The sequence below is a fragment of the Suncus etruscus genome, chromosome 13 (assembly GCF_024139225.1).
Source record: "Suncus etruscus isolate mSunEtr1 chromosome 13, mSunEtr1.pri.cur, whole genome shotgun sequence".
NCBI classification, from domain to species: domain Eukaryota; kingdom Metazoa; phylum Chordata; class Mammalia; order Eulipotyphla; family Soricidae; genus Suncus; species Suncus etruscus.
In genome coordinates this window covers 40,403,340-40,427,008 of record NC_064860.1, presented here as the reverse complement: position 1 = coordinate 40,427,008, position 23,669 = coordinate 40,403,340, and positions in this window count along the sequence as shown.

Here is a 23,669-nt window from a genome sequence, read left to right as displayed (position 1 = left end):
ATGGGAACATCTAAATAGCTCTCCAAACAGACACTAGCTAGGCTGACAGCACTGAGAATTCCAGAGCAATATGAGGAGGACAACCACACCCTGTGCCCAGGCCAATCAGCCAACCAGCCAACCAGTCTCCAACAAAGCAGCCATATTATAACTGCCAAGTAGCTCACTGTTATCTAACAGTAGGGTGAGCCCATTTCTGCAAAGAATGTTCCATCCAGTCTCGCACTTAACTTGATGGACAGTAAGCCATGTCCTTGAGAACTCACCAGTGTCCCTCCCTGTTCCAGAAGTAGAACCCAACAGCAACCAGTAAGCCAGATAATACCCCAAGACTGCTGTCTGGCACCCAGCTAGGAAGACCTGCTCCCCAGGCCTGTTGGCATTGGACTGGTCTCTAGTGATCCAGTCCAAGGAAAGCCAAAGCAGTTGGAGGTTTTTAACACAGGAAAGGCAGAACTCAGTCTCCCAGAAAGCAATGCTCCCCTAGTTTCCCTCCTAAGAATTTATTCCCATTCACTGTTGAACAGGGGGTGTTCCCAGCCTGGACATGTTCTGAGCCAGGAAAAGATTGAGGGGGTAAAAACATGTCACAGTGAAAAAAAAAATGTAACTGATAAAGATAGTAGACTGATATATAATCAGGTAGTGGTCTTCCTTTAAGAAATGTTCTAGTGGGCCCGGAGAGATAGCACAGCGGCGTTTGCCTTGCAAGCAGCCGATCCAGGACCAAAGGTGGTTGGTTCGAATCCCGATGTCCCATATGGTCCCCCGTGCTTGCCAGGAGCTATTTCTGAGCACACAGCCAGGAGTAACCCCTGAGCACTGCCGAGTGTGGCCCAAAAAACCAAAAAAAAAAAAAAAAAGAAAAAGAAATGTTCTAGTAAGAAGGATGGTTTGAGAGCCTTATATTCTAGAAGAATAGGAAAGATTAATTTCTTGCTGAAAAACATGTAGACTGGATTTAGGATATTTCCAGCCCAACACACCAGGGGACCCTGAAGCTAGGAAGGAACAGAAGAGAAAGGGTCATTAAAGTCAAGGCTACCTGAGGTCTGGCCTTGGTATGGTCAACCTCTTGGGGAGAATCATATTGACCTTGGAATTGTTTCAGGGTAGAATAGCTGGCTTGGGCTCATGCTTAGGAGGAAGCCTGAGGCTTCCTCTTCTGGAATGACTCATTGTGAGGTATCCTGCTCCTGTATTCCCAACTATAGCATCTTCCTTCACTAGGCCTATTTCAATGTTTTATTCTCTTAAAGGTGGTAGGTTTGTCATCAGGCTATCATTAGACTGGGTACACTTTTTCAGAAGAGCAGATTTGAGCCACAACCAGAGATGTTCAATAGATCATCTGGAATGCTGGAATTGAACCCAGGTTGGTGATGTACAAGACCAGTACTCTGCCTGCTATATTTTTCCAGACTTACTGTCCATCCACCTGGTTTTAGATGACAAATGTCCCACACAACACACAAGCAATGATGAACTACAGACTGTTTCTTACCGCCATGGGTGCAGTCCATTGATTTCACAGCAAGTTGTTTTTTTTTTTCACAGCAAGTTTTGACTTCACTTTCACCAACCTTTCACCATCACAGCCAATTTGTTGTGAGTAAATGATAAAGTGGCAGTATCCCAGGGGAATGCTGGATGCAGGGGCCAGAGAGAGAGCATAGAGGTAAGGCGTGTTTGCCTTGCATGCATCCCATATGATCCCCCAAGCGTACCAGAAATTACTTCTGTGCATAGAGCCAGGAGTAACCCCTGAGCACTTCTGGGTGTGACCACACCAAAAAAAAAAAAAAAAAAAAAAAGAAAGTAAAGCAACTAAGACTTATGGTAGTAATAGCATTTTCCTCAATCCTGCAAGCAACTTTTTGGTTAAATCAGATAAAGATCTATAAATAGGAAAAGGCTGTTTCCTCTCTGTGCCACATGTCACCGTGTAACAGCCTGGCATGACAAATGTGTATGTTTAATCTGCTCATTGTTATTAATGCTCTGTCCATCAACTGTCATGCCTAGACAATCAACAAGACAATCAAGCCCTGAATTGCCAGTTTCATACCATTCCTCCCATCATGGCCAATATTTCCAGTGACCAAGAGTGTCATCAGTGTCACTGATGACAGACTTGGAAAGAGACCGTAGTTGCAGGCCAACAGATACAAGAGATAGATGTAACTGGTCCAGTAAATCCTCAGACAATGCCTTTTAGTAGCCCTACTGGAGATATAACAAGTCATACAAATTGACTCTTATTGATATAAGTTTTGATCATTTGCCTTTGTGCTATAAAAAACACTATGAAGTCAATTCATCTGTGCTTGCAAGGAGACAGACTGGGGTGGTGGGTGGGAAACTGGGAACCTTAGTGGAGGGAAGGTCACAAGTGTGATGGGATTGACGTTGGAATATTGAATGCCTGAGACAACTGAAAAATTAATGACTTTGTAAATCATAGTGTTAGAACTTAAACTTTCAATTAAAAAATTAGGGACTGGTGGGGCCGGCATTGTGGGGCTAAAGGTAAGGTGTCTGCCTTGCCAGCGCTAGACTAGGACGGACCGCGGTTCAATCCCCCTGCATCCCATATGGTCCCCCAAGCCAGGAGCGACTTCTGAGCGCATAGCCAGGAGTAACCCCTGAGCGTTACCGGGTGTGGCCCAAAAAACAAAACAAAAAAATTAGGGACTGTAATAATAGCACAGCAAGAAGGGCTTTTGCCTTACACGCTGCCAACTATCTCATATGATCCCCTGAGCTTATCAGAAATTATTTCTGAGCTCAGAACCAAAAGTGCTGAGTGCCTTCAATACTGCCAAATGTGGCCCTCCCAAAAAAAAAAAAATTTAGACACAAGCAAACACGAAGACATGGATAACAGTAAAATTATGTAAGATAATAAGGTGATGCATATAATTCATGCCAATGTCCTTAGTGGGTTGACAATAGGTTCAGGAAACAATTTAGACTCAAGCCTAGAACCATGGGGTCCAACACACTTATTCTTAATTATTAGCCCAATGTTATGATCCCAGCCAGAAAAAGGGAAATAGAAGTAGGCCTGGGGGTGAAAGTCTTTTAACAAAAATATCAAAGTTCATTTTAGGAAAAGAGTAAGTTTGTGTCATTACTTGTCTCTTAATCTTTAAAAATGCATAATAAATAGCACAGCAGGTAGGATACTTACTTACCTGCTGACCTGGGTTCAATATCCCAGGATCCTATATGGTCCCCTGGGCCTGCTAGGAATGATTCCTGAGCACCACTGGGTGTGGCCCAAAAAATGCATAATACCTCTGGGGCTGGAGTGATGGCACAGAGAATAGGCTATTTGCCTTGCACGTGGCCAACTTGGGTTCAATCCCATCATTCCACATAGTCCCCCAAGCACCATTAGGAGTAATTCCTAGTGTAGAGTTATGTGTGGCCCCCTGAGCATTGCCAGGTGTGAACACCAAGTTTAGAATAATTAAATAAATAACCCTTTACTTTTTATGTGTGCAAATATTTAGCAGAATATGTCATCTATGTTCTTTGATTCCTAAATAAAGCATTTAAACACAGAGTCTCATGAGTCACTCTGCACCTGGGAAATACAAACTGTCCTGTTCAGAGAGAAGAAAAGTGCCCCAACCCGTTTAAACACAGCACACGCCACACTGGACTTCCATGGGACACCTTCTCCATCTGGTGGCATATTTGAGAAATGTCCCAAGAGCATGTCAATGGGGCATGTGGCAATGAGTACTTTGAATTAATGAATGTCCCCCTCGTTTCCATAATTCCATGCCAATTTATTTTAAATTTCACGTGAAATGGCCAAGTCCTACAAATAAGCAATTTAGCAAAAGAAAGGGGAAGAGATGTAATCAGGAAAATTTCTTTTTTTTTCTTTTTTTGGTTTGTAGAACACAGCAGATGGTGGTACTCAAGTGGTCCTCTTAGGTCTGCACTCAGAAATTTACTCCTGGCAATGTTCAGGTAACTATATGAACTGAACCCAGGTTGGCTGCATGCAAGACAAGTACCCTATTCCATTTGTACTATCTTTCCACCTTAGGGAAAATTTTTACAAAAGAACTTTCTATGGGACCAGAAAAATAGCATTTGCTTTGTATGCAGCTCACCTGGGATTGATCCCCAGCATTCCATATGGTTCCCCAAGCCAGGAGTAATTTCTGGAGCACAGAGCCAGAAGTAACCCTGAGTGCCTCCAGGTATGGCCCCCAAACAAAATAGAATTTAAAATAAAATTTTTTCTTATAAAATCCTATAAAATGCATTTTATCCTTAAAAAGGAATGTTGGTTATGTATTAGAAAATAATGTTATAGGTGATGCTCATATACTGTATTTAGGAATAAAAATATAATAAAAATATTTATAGATGTTTTTAAAATCACTGGAAAAAATATAAAACATTCAATACAAATGAAAGATTAAGCCATTGTTCTTAAAAAGTATAAAATCCTTTAGAAATCTGAAAGAAGCAGACTTTTCTTAATTTAGTAGAAGGCAACAAGTCCCATGAGTGAATGCTATACTCAGGGGCAAAGTACTGAGAAGTTTGTCTTAACTTTAAGAGAAGCTTCCTTAATGCTTCTTGCAAAACTGGTTTCAAGGCTATGAATTCCCTGAACCTGCCCATTAATCTTCATATCATTCTTTCATATCTAAATAATAACATATCTGGATAGATTATTCTACTTTTTTTTTTTTTTTTTTTTGGTTTTTGGGTCTCACCCGGCAGTTGCTCAGGGGTTACTCCTGGCTCCATGCTCAGAAGTTGCTCCTAGCAAGCACGGGGGACCATATGGGACGCCGGGATTCGAACCGATGACCTTCTGCATGAGAGGCAAACGCCTTACCTCCATGCTATCTCTCCGGCCCCAGATTATTCTACTTTTTAACTATATACCACCATTCTCTTCTGGCTCAGAGAGTGTCAGATCTGCTGTGAATATTAAGAACCTTCCTTTGTATTTTAAGTTTTTTAATCTTGCTGCTTTCAATATTCTTTTTTTTATATTTTTTCTTTATTTAAACATCTTGATTACAAATATGATTGTGATTAGGTTTCAGTCATGTAAAGAACACCCCCCCCCCTTCACCAGTGCAACATTCCCACCACCAGTGTCCCAAATCTCCCTCCATCCAACCCCACCCCTACCTGTACTCTAGACAGGCTTTTCAGTTCTCTCATTCATTCACATGATTATGGTAGTTCTCAGTGTAGTTATTTCTATAACTGCACTCACCACTCTTTGTGGTGAGCTTCATGAAGTGAGCTGGAAGTTCCAGCCCTCCTCTCATTGTCTCTGAGGATTGTTGCAAAAATGACTTTTATTTTTCTTAAAACCCATAGATGAGTGAGACTATTCTGAGTCTCTCTCTCTCCCTCTGACTTATTTCACTCAGAATGATAGATTCCATGTACATCCATGTATAGGAAAATTTCATGACTTTATCTCTCCTGACGACTGCATAATAGTCCACTGTGTATATGTACCACTGTTTCTTTAGCCATTCGTCTGTTGAAGGGCATCTTTGGTTGTTTCCAGAGCCTGGCTATTGTGAATAGTGCTGCAATAAATAGAGGTGTGAGGAAGGGTTTTTTGTATTGTATTCTTGTGTTCTTAGGGTATATCCCTAGGAGTGGAATAGCTGGGTCGAATGGGAGCTCAATTTCCAGATTTTGGAGGAATCTCCATATCGCTTTCCATAGAGGTTGGACTAAACGGCATTCCCACCAGCAGTGGATAAGAGTTCCTTTCTCTCCACATCCCCGCCAGCACTGATTGTTCTCATTCTTTGTGATGTGAGCCAATCTCTGTGGTGTGAGATGGTATTTCATCGTTGTTTTTTTTGGTTTTTTTTTTGTTTGTTTGTTTGTTTGTTTTGGTTTTTGGGTCACACCCAGCTTTGCTCAGGGGTTACTCCTGGCTGTCTGCTCAGAAATAGCTCCTGGCAGGCACGGGGGACCATATGGGACACCGGGATTCGAACCAACCACCTTTGGTCCTGGATCGGCTGCTTGCAAGGCAAACGCCGCTGTGCTATCTCTCCGGGCCCTCATCGTTGTTTTGATTTGCATCTTCCTGATGATTAGTGATGAGGAGCATTTTTTCATGTGCCTTTTGGCCATTTGTATTACATTTTTATCAAAGTGTCTGTTCATTTCTTCTCCCCATTTTTGGTTTTTTGGGCCACACCCGTTTGATGCTCAGGGGTTACTCCTGGCTAAGCGCTCAGAAATTGCCCCTGGCTTGGGGGGACCATATGGGATGCCAGGGGATCGAACCACGGTCCTTCCTTGGCTAGCGCTTGCAAGGCAGATACCTTACCTCTAGCGCCACCTCACCGGCCCCTGCTTTCAATATTCTTTCCTTATCTTTGGTTTTGTCATTCTGATTGTAAATTGCCTTAGAGTTTTTCTAATAGTGTCTATTTTCATTGGAACCCTTCTAGTCTCTTAGATCACAGTGCCTGTACTCCTCAACTCTGGAAAAATTTTATCTCTGATTTTTATAAAGATGGTTCTTCATCAGATTTGTTATCCTGTTCTTCAGGGACTCTGATGATTCTTCTATTGTTAAACTTGAACTCATCCCATACTTCTCTGTTGTATTCTTACTAGTCAGACTTTTCCCCCATGTTGTTGTTTTCTAGAGATTATCTGTAGTTCATATTGGAGTTCAATGGTCTTTTCTTCAGCAGCTGTTACTTTGTTGCTCAGACCCTCTATTGAATTCCTAGGAGGAGTTTTCTTTCTTTGGCTCTATGTTCTTCTTCTTTGCTGACTTTCTATGCCACCATCTCTTTAAGCTCATTAAACACCCTCACAATAGTGCCAATAAAACATCCTCTGAGAGTTTACAGTTCAGGTTGGTACCGGTAGAGCTTTTGTGTTATTATTTTCACTCACTGAAGTTGGAAGGCACATAGGCATCTTCCCCACAATGTTTTCTCTGTTCCTGCTTTTCTGAGGGTGAATATTGTCATTAGTCTCCCTGCAAGTCTTTAGGGGATTAAGCTAGATGTTGCATTATTCTTTCCTGCCTGCCTTCACTAGTATCAGGAAGTATAAGAGTGAGCAGTGTGAGGTATGATGAGTAATGTTATTATACAGCCACTTTTGCCAGTTCTAAAGATATGGATCTAGGCCTGCTGAGATGGCAGAGGTCAGGCATGGAGCCTACTGGGACCCAGCTTTAAGGGAAGGGACAATCCAATTCTGGGTGTCAGCCAGGAAGTTAATCTCACTTGGAGAGCTGGATGAGAAAGCAAAAGATCAAAGGGTCCAAAGGGTCCAATTTTCAGAAATATTCTAAATTATTCCACTTAGTATCTCATCTTGAAGGAAAAGAGAATAAAAGGAGGTTGGAAGAATGTGAGAGAGATGTGGAAGGAACCAAAATTCTGTAAGTCTATGAAAACTATATAGGTGTATTAATTAAACTATTTGAGTGAACGTTCTTTAGGAATTCTTAGAGAAAAATCATTAAGAAAAGTGATAATTTTTTTATAAAAAATGACTTTTTAGCTAAAATACTCAAATTTGTCAACAGTGGAATCAGTGCCTGATGTTGAGAAAACCTCTAGGTAAGTGATTCATGCTGTTAAAAGTATATTTCTCCAATCATTGTATTGTTTACTATCTAATTAACTCATGTCCTCATTCCTCAGATCTGTGATGTTTATTTGTAATGTCATAAAAATTATAATATGCTTTATTCATATGACAAATATTTTATTGAGCACCTATAACATAGCAACCAAAGTCATGAATAGCCCTTCTCCTATGGAACTTCTACTCTGATAGGGAGTCAGGAAGTTCTCAGGTTCTCACCAAGGAAATAAGAATTCCTGGCTAGAAGTGAATGGATAATGGTCAAGGTGCTTGCCTTGTATAGCACTAGTTTGATTCCTGGCACCAAAGGATCTCCAGAGCACTGAGCCAGAGCATACCAGTTGTGGTCCCAAGTCATAAAAAAGAGATTTCTCCTGTACTCCATTCCAATGTTCATGAACTGGTGACAGGGGTAGTTATTTTAATTTTAATTAATTTAATGTTGATTAATTAATTAATCAGTTGTCAATAAATTAATTAAAATACAACTATATATTAATTAAATTATAACTATAAATTAATTAAAATATAACTATATTGTTATCTGTAATATAAAACAATTAAAATGTTTTAATTAAATGTATGAAGGCAATTAACTATTGGATATAATATTCAATATAATAGATTGTTCTAAATGTGATATTTCACATAAGATTATTTTAGAGGGCCGGAGAGATAGCACAGCGGTAAGGCATTTGCCTTGCATGCAGAAGGACGGTGGTTTGAATCATGGCATCCCATATGGTCTCCCGAGCCTGCCGGGGGCTATTTCTGAGCATGGAGCCAGGTGTAGCCCCTGAGCGCTGCTGGGTATGACCAAAAAAAATTATTTTATAATAAAAGGAAAGTTCGGGAGCCAGAGCAATAGCACAGTCGTAGGGCATTTGCCATGAATCCAGGTTCTATCCCCAGTACCCCATATAGTCCCCTGAGCTTGCCAGGAGCAATTTCTGAGTGCAGAGCCAGGAGTGACCCCTGAGCACTGCTGGTGTGGCCCAAAAACCAAAAACAGAAAAAAGTTAAGTTCTACAAGATTAACATCCTGTTATTAATAACATCTCTATTAATAGTACCTCTGACTGCCTTATTTAAAGAAGAAAAGTCGACCTAAAGCCACAGTATTTGTGTGGCTCTCCCCTCCTCATTATTTAGAATAATAATAGAGGACAGTAGCTGCAAATTTCAGGCGGATCTGATTAGGGGTTACAGATGGGTGGTTCCTTGCTTCTGTACCCAGGAAGCATCTAAATGGTCCATGATGCACAAAGGAAAATGACAAGCCACCCACCCACCTAGAGGACAGGAAGTTACTCGGCCTCTCACTCGGGCAGGTGCCCTGATCTAAGACGGCGTCTCACAAAAAAACCCTGAGCTGACTTCAGAGGCTCAGTGCAGCCGCTCCCGCCAGCCACTTCTGCCAAACCTTTGTTTCCCACTTGCAGATCTGAAACACTCTGTTTGCTCGACGAAAGCCAGGAGACGTGAGAACCTCCTAGGACAAATGTTGAGATAAAGAACATGTCCTAAGTGACCAGTGGTATTTATCCAGGGTTTATTTCCGCCACCTGTGTGGAGTTTACCAAGTAGGTGGGGAGGGTCGCTCACTTATGTACAATCAACTCAAGTTGCCAGGAAACCACTCAATGGAGAACATAAAGCGAATTGTTCCTCTCTTCCCTGGAGCCCTAAGGATTCCAAATTAGATCATAGCTCTGAATCACAGGTGAGGCCTGTGGGCTTTTGCCAAAGCAATGCTCCAAGTGTAGAGACAACCAGCTAGACAATCCTGGAGCTGTATGTTTTGGGGGCTAGGGAGGTGTGAAGGTAGAGTGTGTTTCAGCCAATATTCACCTTGATGGGATCTGTTCGGATATTATCATTCCTCATTGCTGGCTATGATTTCTGAGCCCTGGTTCCCTTTCTGTTTGTTTTTTTGGGGGGTGGGGGGTACACCTAGCAATGCTTAGGGATTATACCCGGCTCTGCACTCAGGAATGACTCCTGATGAGCTCAGAACTATATAGGATGCCAGGGATTGAACCCAGGTAGGCTGCTTACAAGGCAATCACCCTACCCAATGACTATCACTCTGACCCTTTCAGAAGCCAGACTACTGAGCTATATTTAAAAACAAAAAGAAAAAAAAGATGGGGCTGAAGCAATAGTACTATGGATAGGGTATTTGTCTTGCACATGGTCAACCGGGTTCAATCCCTGGCATCTCATAAAGTTCCCCGAGTCCACCAGGAATGATTCCTGAGTACAGAGCCAGGAACTGTGGGCCTGTGGCCCAAGAACCAAAAAGGAAGAATAAAAATCACCATAGGAGGCTGGAGTGATAGCACAATAGGTAGAGCACTTGTCTTGCACATGGCCAACAGAGGCGTCCCATAATGTTTTCTGGGAGCTTGACTTATACATATCCCAGGTACTAGATGACCTCCTGGAAACCCAAAACACTTTCTTGCCCTCTGAAAGAGGACAGAGCCCCTCTTTTTGTGCTGCCAGTGGGTGTCCATTTCAAGAAAATGTCTCCCAAAATGCCCAGCAGGAAAGCTATTCTCTTCCCTGGAGTCCCTTTCCATCTACTCCATACAGAGACCACCAAAAAATAATCTACAAGTGGGAAGTATTTTTAAGCAGCACCTGGAATGCTGCAGCCAAGGAAGTTACATTACTGTGAAGGGTCAACAATGCACTCCAGATCGTGGCAACGAAGACCAGAACTTGGTACAGAGGCTCTCCATGAATGACATGCAGTCCTGAGCAATGCCAAACCACATCCATGACAGCATCCTGTTACCAAAAACCAGGCCACCACCCTACTGCCAAGAGACCTAGAAAACTGTCCTGAATGCCTTCAGGCCAACAGAAAGGGTCCATGTCACAATATTTGTTACCTTCTCACCCCTCCAAGATCCTCGTTGGGCTAAGCTTTGACACTGATGGCTCCTATCCCACCTTCAGACTCCAACAGACCCAAAGACCACTGCCAGTTACCTGCTTTCTTATGGGCCTTTGGACAGTCTGACTCTGCTGGCCAGGAACAGTGATGAGTGGTCTATATAAGTAGAGCTCTGGGGATTGCAGAAAATTCCAGAAAGTTGCTGAGCCAGCTACCCAAGCTGAGCTGGCTCCTTCAGTCATTCTTTGTTTTTGTTCTTTTTTGTTTGGTTGGTTGGTTTTTCAGGCCACACCCATTTGATGCTCAGGGGTTACTCCTGGCTTAACCTTCACTTCTGTCTCTGTACCTCTGAGGACAGAGGCTGAGCCCTTCTCCAATCCCTTCATGGATTTAAATGGCACCTTGACTGGATACTCAGAAAAGTAGGTTAAGCAGCAAAAGCTTCATTTTTAATACTTCCTGTGGGGGAGAAAGAGAAGCAAAGAAGAGAGCTGGGAGAGAGGATGGAAAGGAGCCTCACTTATAATTTGATGTTCTAAGCATTACAGCAGTATCCAGACAGAGCATATAGGAACCAAGAGCTAGTCCTTTCTTCCAGTGTGTTTAACTGAGCTAATGTACCCAATTGATAGAAGAGAAAACTAAGACTTAAAGAGATTGAAAATGACAGACCAAGACAGTTGTGGGCAGCAACACCAGTTGGGTAATGGGATGAAGAAGCAGGTGATAAAAATAAGCAGGGAAATGTAGTTAGGGCAGAGAAGAAACCACTATGACAATTGTAATTGGAAATTATTGCTCTGGACAAGATACAGGTGCTGAAATGAAAGTGATACCCTTTCAGTAACAATAGTGCACACCACAATATCTAAAAGTGGGAAAAGAAAGAGGAAGAAGGAAGAGGAGGAGAGGGGGAGGGAGAGAGAGAAGGAGGAGAGGGAGGAGAAGGAGGGGCAGGGGAAGGGGAGGGGGAGGAGAAGGAGAAGAAGGAGGAGGAGGAGGAGGAGAAGGAGGAGGAGGAGGAGGAGGAGAAGGAGGAGGAGGAGGAGGAGGAGAGAAGAAGAAGAAGAAGAAGAAGAAGAAGAAGAAGAAGAAGAAGAAGAAGAAGAAGAAGAAGAAGAAGAAGAAGAAGAAGAAGAAGAAGAAGAAGAAGAAGAAGAAGAAGAAGAAGAAGAAGAAGAAGAAGAAGAAGAAGAAGAAGAAGAAGAAGAAGAAGAAGAAGAAGAAGAAGAAGAAGAAGAAGAAGAAGAAGAAGAAGAAGAAGAAAAGAAGAAGATGTCGGTCCCAAGGGAGGCAGAAGAGGGGGAGGAGGAAGGGCAGGAGGGAAACTGGGGACATTGATGGTGGGAAATGTGCCCTGGTGAAGGGTGTTGGACATTGTATAATGGAAACTCAATCATGAACAACTTTGTAACTGTGGGAGAAAAAGCAACTATATTAAAAACCTTGTAACACAATGTCTAAGTAATTTTGTTTCTTAAAAAAAAAAGAAAGAAAGAAGAAGTTGAGAATCATCCAGCTATTCTTTTGGGGTTGTGAGAGTTGCAAGCAATGAGGCTTACCCCCATGTTTGTAGTGAGTCCAGGACTATGAAAACAAGACTTCAGAGAAGCCTGTGTGTTTTCTTCTTATCATTCAAAGAGAATTATTTGTTCCTAAGCTGATGCATTCTCATTTCAAAGGTGATTCATAAAACATTGTCTTCATCATCAAAATAGAAAGCCACTGTGAAATATGAGAGGAGAGAAATAAAAAAAAATGAAGAGCCCTGCTGGGGTTTGTGAACCTCAGTGGTCAAACAGTTAAAGTCAAAATTTCAAAAAGACTTTAAATCTAAGCAGCTCACCTTGAAGTGGCTTTGGAATATGACCAGGGAGCTTTGGGGGACCCATGAAGAACCTGATTCCACAAGTCAGCCAGGTCCACAAAACAGCAGGAGGTCAAGTTCACCCCCTCAAAGCCCAGGATTCCTCCTAACTTTGGCCGCAAGAAAGCCTCTTGCTCTAGCGATTAAAAAACAGCCCCAATATATGGGAGTACAGTGGGAAGGTCACTTGCCTTGCATGTGGTCAATCTGGGTTTGACCCCTGGCACCATAAATGGCTCTCCAAGTGCACCAAGTGTGACCCTTGAATACAAAGCCAGGAGTGAATCCTGAGCATCACTGAGTGTGGCTAACAGATAGACGATAGATATGGATGGATGGATGGATGGATGGATGGATGGATGGATGGATGGATGGATGTCCCTCTGCAAAACACCCCCTTTGAAAACATGAAATATTCCACATTTTTTACCATACAACTTATTTGGGGTAATATAGGTATTTTCACATGATTAAAAACCTGGTACATAGGGGCCGGCGAGGTGGTGCTAGAGGTAAGGTGTCTGCCTTGCAAGCGCTAGCCAAGGAAGGACCGTGATTCGATCCCCCGACATCCCATATGGTCCCCCCAAGCCAGGGGCAATTTCTGAGCACTTAGCCAGGAGTAATCCCTGAGCATCAAACGGGTGTGGCCTGAAAAACCAAAAAAAAAAGGAAAAAAGAAAACCTGGTACATAGAGGAAAAAAGTAGGCAGAACTCTCCATAACATTGAAGCTCAAGGCAACTTTAAAGATGAAACGCCACTGACCAAGCAAATGAGTGGCACTGCATTAAACTAAGAAGCTTCTGTACCTCAATGGAAACAATGACTAGGATACAACGACTGCTAAGAGAATAGGATAAATTATTTCCCCAACTTTCATCTGAGAAGGGATTAATTTTATTTTTTTTATTTTTATTGTGACCAAAGTGCATTACAAATCTTTCACTGCATCATTTATGGTACATAGTGACCATGAATGAGGGGCATTCCCACCACCAGTGCTGTCCTCCCTCCGCCCCTGCTCCCAGTATGCATCTCATATTTCCCTCCTCTACCCCCCAGTATGCTAGTGCAACTGGTCTCCACTTTACAGCTTGTTGTAGATTGAGCATCTATTCCACCATTATTGGAGATAAAAAGGATAAGGAAAAGGGGAGAAAAAATTTGGTAAGAACTACCAAAAAAAGAAAGAAGAGAGAGAAAAAAATGGAAGAAAAAAGGAAAAATGGACCCAGCAAATAAAAATAAAAATAAATCTCTAGGGCCCGGAGAGATAGCACAGCGGTATTTGCCTTGCAAGCAGCCAATCCAGGACCAAAGGTGGTTGGTTCGAATCCCAGTGTCCCATATGGTTCCCTGTGACTGCCAGGAGCTATTTCTGAGCAGACAGCCAGGAGTAAACCCTGAGCACTGCCAGGTGTGCCCCCCCCCAAAAAAAATAAATAAATAAATAAATAAATCTCTAAATAATAGCCACAAGAGTGAAAAAGAATGAGAAAAGTGGAAGAAAAAAGAGAAGGAAAATAAAGTCAAAAACTAACAAATCAAAACAAAACAAGAAAAAGTATGGGTGCTGGAGTGGTAGGGTTTGGCGTTCCCCCACTTTTTTTTGTTTTTGTTTTTGCATAGGCACAGTAAGCATTGGGGAAGAAAGGGAATTCCCGTGGCCTAAGCGATTCAGGGTTTCTCCATCCTTGAAGCATACCATCATGAGATCAACCTCTAGGTCCATATATACTCATTACCCCATCCCAAAGGCTTTTTTGTGATGCCAGGAAAGTTTCCTCTTGGTTGTGTGTGAGAAAATCAAGCCACTGTAGCTAGCGATCTTGAGAAGGAATTAATTTTAAAGATATATAAGACACTAGTAGAATTTTCTTTTCTTTTTTATTTTGGGGGGGTCACACCCGGCAGCACTCAGGGGTTACTCCAGGCTCTACACTCAGAAATCGCCCCCGGCAAGCTCGGGGACCATATGGGATATCTGGATTCGAACCACCGTCCGTTCTGCATGCAAGACAAATGCCCCACCTCCCTTCTATCTCTCCAGCCCCACTAGTAGAATTTTCTAAGAAAAAAATCTAAACGCGGGGCCGGGTAGGTGGCGCTGGAGGTAAGGTGTCTGCCTTGCAAGCGCTAGCCAAGGAAGGACCGCGGTTCGATCCCTCCGCGTCCCATATGGTCCCCCCAAGCCAGGGGTGATTTCTGAGCACATAGCCAGGAGTAAACCCTGAGCGTCAAACGGGTGTGACCCAAAAACAAAAAAAAAAAAATCTAAACGCATAAAAAATATAGAAAGAAGAGATAAACAGAAATTGCTTCCAAGAATACAAGTAGCCAAAAGTCATATAAAAATTGTCAGGGAAATGCAAATAAAAACAACGATGAGATACCAGAGACACACACATTAAAAAAAAAAATGAGGGCCCGGAGAGATAGCACAGCGGCGTTTGCCTTGCAAGCAGCCGATCCAGGACCAAAGGTGGTTGGTTCAAATCCCGGTGTCCCATATGGTCCCCCGTGCCCGCCAGGAGCTATTTCTGAGCAGACAGCCAGGAGAAACCTCTGAGCACCGCCGGGTGTGGCCCAAAAACAAAAAAAAAAAAAAAATGAGAACAACCGGTACTGGTGCAGATGCAGGGAAAGAGGGACTGGTGAGAATGCTGTCTGGTCCAGCCTTTCTAGAAAATAATGTGGATATTTCCTAAAAAATAAATCTAGAAATTGAGCTTCTATTTACCCAGCAACTTTACTTCTTCTTTTTTTTTTTTTTTTTTTTTTTTGGTTTTTCGGGCCACACCCGTTAGATGCTCAGGGGTTACTCCTGGCTATGCGCTCAAAAATTGCCACTGGCTTGGGGGGACCATATGGGACACCGGGGGATCGAACCGTGGTCCTTTCCTTGGCTAGCGCTTGCAAGGCAGACACCTTACCTCTAGCGCCACCTCGCCAGCCCCAAACTTTACTTCTTGAATATATACCCCACGGGGGCCCGGAGAGATAGCACAGCAGTGTTTGCCTTGCAAGCAGCCGATCCAGGACCAAAGGTGGTTGGTTCGAATCCCGGTGTCCCATATGGTCCCCCATGCCTGCCGGGAGCTATTTCTGAGCAGACAGCCAGGAGTAACCCTTGAGCACCACCGGGTTTGGTCCAAAAAAAAAGAAAGAAAGAAAAGAAAAGAAAAGAAAAGAAATATACCCCACGGGCCCAAAGACAATGGAGAAAAGATATTTTCACTGCTATATTCCTTGCAGTACTGCTTTCAGCATATGTGGGTAAACTGGAAATAGGATCCCACTCTAACTGGCAAAACTGCCACTAAGCTAATCTTAGGCCCCCTTATTACTTTTATTTTAAAACACCCAAATGATTTTCATAAATTGGTGCTTTTGAAAAGGCTTAACTACCCTCTATTTTCCCAGCTTTTCCACCTTTCATCAGGTTTTCCATATTTCTCTTTTTTCTCCTAAAATGATCAGATATTGGGCCCCTCTGTTGCTCCAACCCTTTTTTTAACTGTGGCACAATCTACAGAACATGATATTATTTGAACCATGTTAAGTGTGCAGATCTGTGGCACTTAATATATCATATCATTGTGCAACCATCCCCAGCGTCTATATCTGGAACTTTTCCACGATCCCAAACTGAAACTCTATACTCATTAAATAATAGCTCCCATTTCCTTCTTCCTCCCAGACACTGGCAACCACCATTAGACTCTCTGTCTCTATGAACTTGAACTTGGCTAATCTAGTCTAGCTAAGCCATCCAAGTGGACTTACACCATATTTAATCTTTAGGAACTGGCTTTTCATTGATCACAATGAAGGGAGCCTAATGGTTTGCTCATATCATTGCTTGTGTCAGAATTTCCTTCCTTCTTTTGAAAACCGAAATAGCAGGCTACTGAGTGGAAATACCACATTTTAATTTAAGTATCTTTTCATCCAGACACTTGCCTTGTGACTGTTGTGAATAACATTGCTTTATACCTAGGTCTACAGATTCCTGCTGGTGTTTGTTGTCCTTTCTTGCAGCTTTTTATTCCAATAAAAAAGGGATAGAATAGATATACAAAATAAATGGTAAAGGCACCTCATGGAAGACCATGGTAGCTTTTGTAATTTCACTGTCAAAGCTACGTGGAGTTTGGCCCCAGAGGTCTGCTCCAGCAGCTTCCAAGAACTTCCTCCTCTTAGTCCCTTACATGACAGCCAAGGCCTCACCAAATCCTGCTCAGCACACACCTCAAGACTTATACCCCCAGCTCTCATACACCTCAATTCACCACCAATTTTCATATCCTCAATTCTCACATACCCCTATTCCCATTTAAAAAATCTCATGTTATACTTGCTACTAAACTTTTTCTTCTTTCCTTTCTCTTCCATCTCTTTAGTTTTTCTTTCAATTTTTTATTTTTTTATATCATGTTACTTTTGGTCTTCCTAAAACAAATGTTTTATGATCAGTTATGTCAACTATGTAATGCATTTTCTTTAAATAAATTAAAAATAAAAGATAAAAAATAGGGCCCGGAGTGATAGCACAACAGCGTTTGCCTTGCAAGCAGCCGATCCAGGACCAAAGGTGGTTGGTTCGAATCCCGGTGTCCCATATGGTCCCCTGTGCCTGCCAGGAGCTATTTCTGAGCAGACAGCCAGGAGTAACCCCTGAGCATCGCCGGGTATGGCCCAAAAAAACAAAAAATAAAATAAAATAAAATAAAAATAAAAAAAGATTAAAAAATAAAAGAAAAAGAACTCATGTTACCACTCTCCCACACAAAAATTTTCTCATGTACAAACTCTTATTTACTCATGCCAACTCTCAAGCAACCCAACTCTCATGGGTGCATCAGTGTTTGGGGGAAAGGAAATTATATGAAATTTATGGTGCATGGGAGTTGGGATATGTGATAGCTTGTGAGGAGGAAATTGAGGTATGTGAGTGAGAATTAGGGTATGAGAGTTGGGGTGTGAGAATTGAACTGAGGGAGTTGGGGTATGGTACTAGAATGTTATGTTAGAGTACAGATATTGGTGTATGATAGTTGGCTGTGATATTGGAGAACAGTGGGGTGGAGATAAAGGAGATGTGAGAGTTAGGGTGTGAGTACTGGGGTATAAGAGTAGGTTCAAAGAGTTGGTGTGAGAGTTGGGGTATAAGAGTTGGGGTGTGAGAGTTGAATGAGAGTCTGGGTGTGAGAATTGGGATATAAGAGTTGGGGTAGGAGAGTTATAGTATGACAGTCAAGGAAGGCATAGAGAGTTGGGTTGTGAATACTGACGTGTGAGAGTTAGATTGTCAGAGTTGTGGTGAAGTATTGGGGTATGAGAGTTGAGATGTGATAGTTGGGGTGTAAGAACTAGGTTGTGGGAATTGGCATGTGAGTACTGGCATATGAGAGTTGGGCTACGTGAGTATTAGAGTGAGTGGTAGGGCAAGTGCAGTGTCTGTTGGTTCCTGGATCCCCACAACCTCAGAACAGAGCCCAGTCCATAATTCCTCTAGTAGTGGCCAACTGACCCATCAAAACTGACTTCAACCAGTTCTCTGCCTGGCTTCTAAGTCCCTGCCCTCTTGGGATGTGGGTGCACAGTCTCCACACCAACAGACACTTAATCTTCTACTCTAGCATCTAAGCCACCAATGGTAAAAGTGGAGAAAAGGCATTTTCCCTTCCCTTTCAGAAAACCCTCCTGTGGACCCACACACATCAAACACTGCTAAGCCTGCAATTTCTACCAGATACAAAAATAAAATAAGGGGCCGGGTAGGTGGCGCTGGAGGTAAGGTGTCTGCCTTGCAAGCGCTAGCCAAGGAAGGACCACGGTTCGATCCCCTGGCGTCCCATATGGTCCCCCCAAGCCAGGGGCGATTTCTGAGCACATAGCCAGGAGTAACCCCTGAGCATCAAACGGGTGTGGCCCAAAAAACCAAAAAAAAAAATAAAAAAAAAAATAAAATAAAATAAGATAAAATAAAACAGTGAAGCAGCCACCAGAAAGCAGGTCCTTTGCTCAGCCAGGAACCAAAGAAGGAACAAACAAGCTGCTGATGAAGAAGCCTAATCCAAAGCACAGAGAAAGCTCATTTCTCAGCCATGTCTAAAAGAAGGGCATTATTCAGGCCTGTGATTAGTGCCATTTAGTTTTGGATGTTCACTTGTTTTAGAATGTCAAAGTAACATGTTTTCTGTGTCTACACTGGAGAAGGAGCTATTGTCATTTGAACCAATGTGTTTAGTTATGTCTCATGAGAATACGCATGGAATCCAGCATGCTTGAAGTAGGTTTTGGAGACCAAAAACACACAGCTGCCCATGTCTCTCTCAGGTGGGAGACGAGGCTCTCTGTGTACTTCAGACTTGAGAGCACACCAGCTTTCACTACTGTAGTAATACACAGCCCCCCATTTTGAGCAGCCCCTTCACAGCAGCTGAGGCACTGAAAAGACTGTCACTTGGTCTCATAAAAAGAAGAAATGCCAATCAACATTGAGATTTTACCTCTTGATAAGCCAAGAAGAAAGGTCCCTAGAACTCCCCAGGGTCACTCCCAGGACCATTTCACCCCAACATGGCTGCAGTTTGATTCCCCAAACAAGGTGAGAAAAAAGCAAACACCCTTTCTCCCAAGTTCTACTTGACTGCCCTAAGTATCCAGTGTGCTTCCTGAATAGCAAAAGCCACAATCCAACACATGCAAACCCAGAACTCCTACACTGAACAAACCAGAAGTAGATCCAAGGATGCCAGGTAAAAAGTAAAAGTCAAGTTTGATAAAAAAAATAAATAAATAAATAAATAAAATAAAATGATACAGCCAGCCCCTTGCAGCCACTGAGCTTTTGAAGCAGTAAAGTAAGTACAGGGGTATCTGCTAGGTAATCCAAACCACTACAAAATACAGCTAGTTTTCATGCTAAAATATGGCATCTTAGCCATACCAAGAACAAAGTGCCAGAATGAATTGCTAGCCTAATGTGCATTACTCACCAGCTATCTGTACTCATTTAAATTTTTATTTTTATTTTTTCAGATGGAATGCTGAAGATCAAACCCTTGTTGGTCACATGCAAGGCAAACACTGTATTATCCCTCCAGCCTCTATCCTCTGATTTGTTTGTTTGTATTGGGACCACACCCAGTGGCACTCAGGAGTTACTTTTAGCTCTGTACTCAGAAATCACTCCTGGCAGACTCAGGAACCATTTTGGGATGCTGAGGATCAAACCTGTGTTGGCTGCATGCAAGGCAAGCAATCTATTTATTATGCTATCTCTCCAGCCCCCAACCTATGATTCTTAAACATGTCCTTTAAAACTCAAGAGTTCAGAAACCTACTTCCAAATATTCGGGGTAGTTGGTTGGCTCAATTTGTGTCTCAACAATCGCAATGAAAATCATAGAGGGAATATAGAAACATCTTGAATAAAGATTTCAGCAGCTGCTGCTGAGGAAGGGACAACTGGAAACACAAATCTCTCATAGAAGTGAAACCAAGGGGCTGGAGAGATAGCACAGCAGTAAGGCGTTTGCCTTGCATGCAGAAGGACGGTGGTTCAAATCCCAGCATCCCATATGGTCCCCTGAGCCTGCTGGGGGTTACTTCTGAGCATAGAGCCAGGAGTAACCCCTGAGTGCTGCTGGGTGTGACCCAGAAACCAAAAAAAAAAAGAAGTGAGACCAAGGATACAAGGAAAGAAAACGCTAGTTTTAGAAATCAAAGGGACATCTAAAAATTGTATTTACAAGTCCAAAATATTATGCATCCACAAAATCTGAATACAACACCAATATTATTTTACTTCTTGTAGAATGAGTCACATCCACTGTGCTCAGGATTTACTCCCAACTCTGTGCTGGTGAGAGTCAGGGAATAGAACTCAGCCATATGCAAGGCAAGGCAAGCCTCTTGCCCATGGTAGTCTCTCCATCCCCTTATTTTACTTCTCTTTTTTGTCTGTTTTGGGACCACTCCCAATGGTGCTCAAGGGTTACTCCCTGCTCTGTGCTTAGAAATCACTCCTGGCAGACTTTCAGAACCAGATGTGATACTGAGGATCTAACCCCAGGTCATCTGCATGCAAGACAAACACATTATCTGCTATCATATGGCTTTGGCCCTTAATTTACTTCCTTTTTTTTTTTTTTTTTTTTTTTGGTTTTTGGGCCACACCCGTTTGACGCTCAGGGGTTACTCCTGGCTATGTGCTCAGAAATCGCCCCTGGCTGGGTGGACCATATGGGACGCCGGGGGATCGAACCGAGGTCCTTCCTTGGCTAGCGCTTGCAAGGCAGACACCTTACCTCCAGCGCCACCTACCCGGCCCCATTAATTTACTTCTTAACCACTTGGACATCACCAATATATATCCACACTTGTTTCCAAAATTATGGATACACTTTACATGGAATTCAGGAATTGTGTTCATTGCTATATTGCTTAAAGAGAAGAAATACTGATGCCCACAAACACAGTTGTCATATTTCCACTGGGCCAGCTCCATAGACTCACTCTTCTTGAATGAGATGAAATCAAGCCATGAAAAATCATGGGTGCACTAGCCATGCAGTAAAAGAGAAGAGAGGGGACTAAACCTCACCCTGCCAAACCTACACCTGCTGCATCCATCCACCCAGAATCACCATTTTGCAGATGGCCCTGCCTCACCTTCCCTCTATAATTCTCCTTGGGGACACCAATCTGACCAAACTTCAGGTATGCTGATATTAGACTAATATCACCAGGACTTTTTTAAGTGAGTCTGAGCTCCTTTCCCCTCACCTTCCTTCTTCCAAGAGGCCTGGAAACTGAGAACACACTCCACAAAAGCTGCATTGTCAGTAATAGTGCTTTGAATTCCCTTTCCCAGAGAAGGGAAATCAACAGGAGTAGGAAAAGGGAAACTCTTGAGATTTACTGAGAGAGAGATTATTGTGTCAAATAAAGGGTTGGATCTGATGGGTAATCACTAAGCTAACTTAAAGATGGCTGCATGACAACTTCCTTTTTGCTTAATATTGTCCTCCCCATAGGAACACATCAACTTTGATGCCAATTAAGTCATTTAATGTCCAGAAACAAATGAAATAACAGAATGATGAGCTACTAACAAGAGCTTTCTACATCTTCTGACAATGCCTTAATGACCTCATTGGAGATATAGTAACTTCATCTGTTTGATGCTGCCATCCCAATAGGAAAACACCATTTTAACAGAATGGAAAGCTAACAAAAAGAACTTACTAAGCCTTCTGTCATTGTCTTAATGACTTCATTGTAAATACAATTTTCACAAATTTGCTTGCCACTGTACTTTTTTCTTTATTTTTTAAAATTTTGTTCTCTTTTTTCATTTTTCTTTTTTCTATTCTTTTATTTTAAACAACTTTGCTCTCACTTATCTGGAAATAAATGTATTATGGTCAACTATGTGATTAACTTTTCTTTAGATAAAGTTAAAGAAAAGAGAAAGCAAATATTTAAAAGATAAGCTTTTGGGCCCGGAGAGATAGCACAGCAGTGTTTGCCTTGCAAGCAGCCGATTCAGGACCAAAGGTGGTTGGTTTGAATCCCGGTGTCCCATATGGTCCCCCCGAGCCTGCCAGGAGCTATTTCTGAGCAGACAGCCAGAAGTAACCCCTGAGCACCGCCGGGTGTGACCCAAACACCAAAAAAAAAAAGCTTTTAACACATCATTTTCTTTTTTTTTTTTTTTTTTTTTTTTTTTTTTTTTTTTTTGGTTTTTGGATCACACCCGGCGGTGCTCAGGGGTACTCCTGGCTGTCTGCTTCAAGAAACAGCTCCTGGCAGGCACGGGGGACCATATAGGACACCGGGATTCGAACCCAACCACCTTTGGTCCTGGATTGGCTGCTTGCAAGGCAAACACCGCTGTGCTATCTCTCCGGGCCAACACATCATTTTCTAATTGATTTTGAAAAGCAGAATTTAACTTTTATGAATATACATGCTTTCTTTATTTAAAGAAGCTAAATTGGGGGGAGAACTTTTTTTTTATGTCTTAAGTTGTATCTGTAATAGTCTTTATTTTAGAAACATCCTCTTAAGTTTATTTTATAATTATCTTCCTGTTTTTCTTAGAGATAATATTAAATATTTTAATTCTCTGAAGGAACTGAAGCAAAAACAAAAATAAAAGCCAAAATGTCAATCTTGTATTTTTAAAAGCAAAAGTAAAAGCTTATCATCCTTCATCCATAGCTCATTAACTCTTTCAATTATTAATGGTATTTTCAACATTTTTCATAATAAAAATTCATTTATAAAGAACTACTTCTCCCTTGCATTGGAAATAAAATAATTTCTATTATATAGCTTTCTATCAGGTAAGTTCCCCATAACCCTGCCTAGAGTTCCCAGAACAAAATTAAAATCAAGTCATTTGAAATGGAATCAGGCCAGTTTCCCTCATCATTTGGTCCATAATGTCAAAGAAAGGTAACAAAATGAACCTTTGTTTTATTCTTTTGGTTTTTCAAATCTTCCCCAGGATATTAAGATTTCCAGCAGTCTATCTAATTTTCTCTCTGTTCATAGATCATGAGGTAACAGGGAAAGTGTGTCTTTGAAAGAATTTACCATCAACCAGTTATATGATTTGTGAGTTACTTCCTAGCTCTAATGATAAGGGTATGTAGGAATCCAAACTATAAAGTTCACAGAGAAAGGACCCACTCATATCCATGTTCTCACGCAGTCCCACAGAGGTCAGAGGCCTCTTAGAACACTGCTTAAATATCTGAGGCCTGTGATCTGGTGAAGTCAACTTCTGTCCAGAAAACAAATGAAATAACAGAATGATCAGCTTAGTAACAAGAGCTTCCTACGCCTCTGACAATGGACTAATATAACCTCATTGGAGACACAATAATTTTCACACTATGCTATTGCTGTACATTTTTTTTCTCCTCTTCTTTTTTGTTTGGGGGAGGATAATACCTGATGGGGCTCAAGGGTTAGTCCTGGCTTTACACTCAGGAGTCATTCTTGGCAGGCTCAGAGGGACCTGTGGGGTGCTGGGGATCAAAACCTGAGGTTAGCCCACATGCGAAGCAAAATGCCCCCCCCCCCCCAACTGTTCTTTCACTTTGGCCCCTCTTTTTTTCTTTTCTTTTTTTCTATTATTTGAATAGTTTTTCTCTCACTTATCTGGAAAAAATTATGTCAACTATGTGATACATGCTCTTTAAATAAATTTTTTTTAAAAAATATGACTTCCGGAACC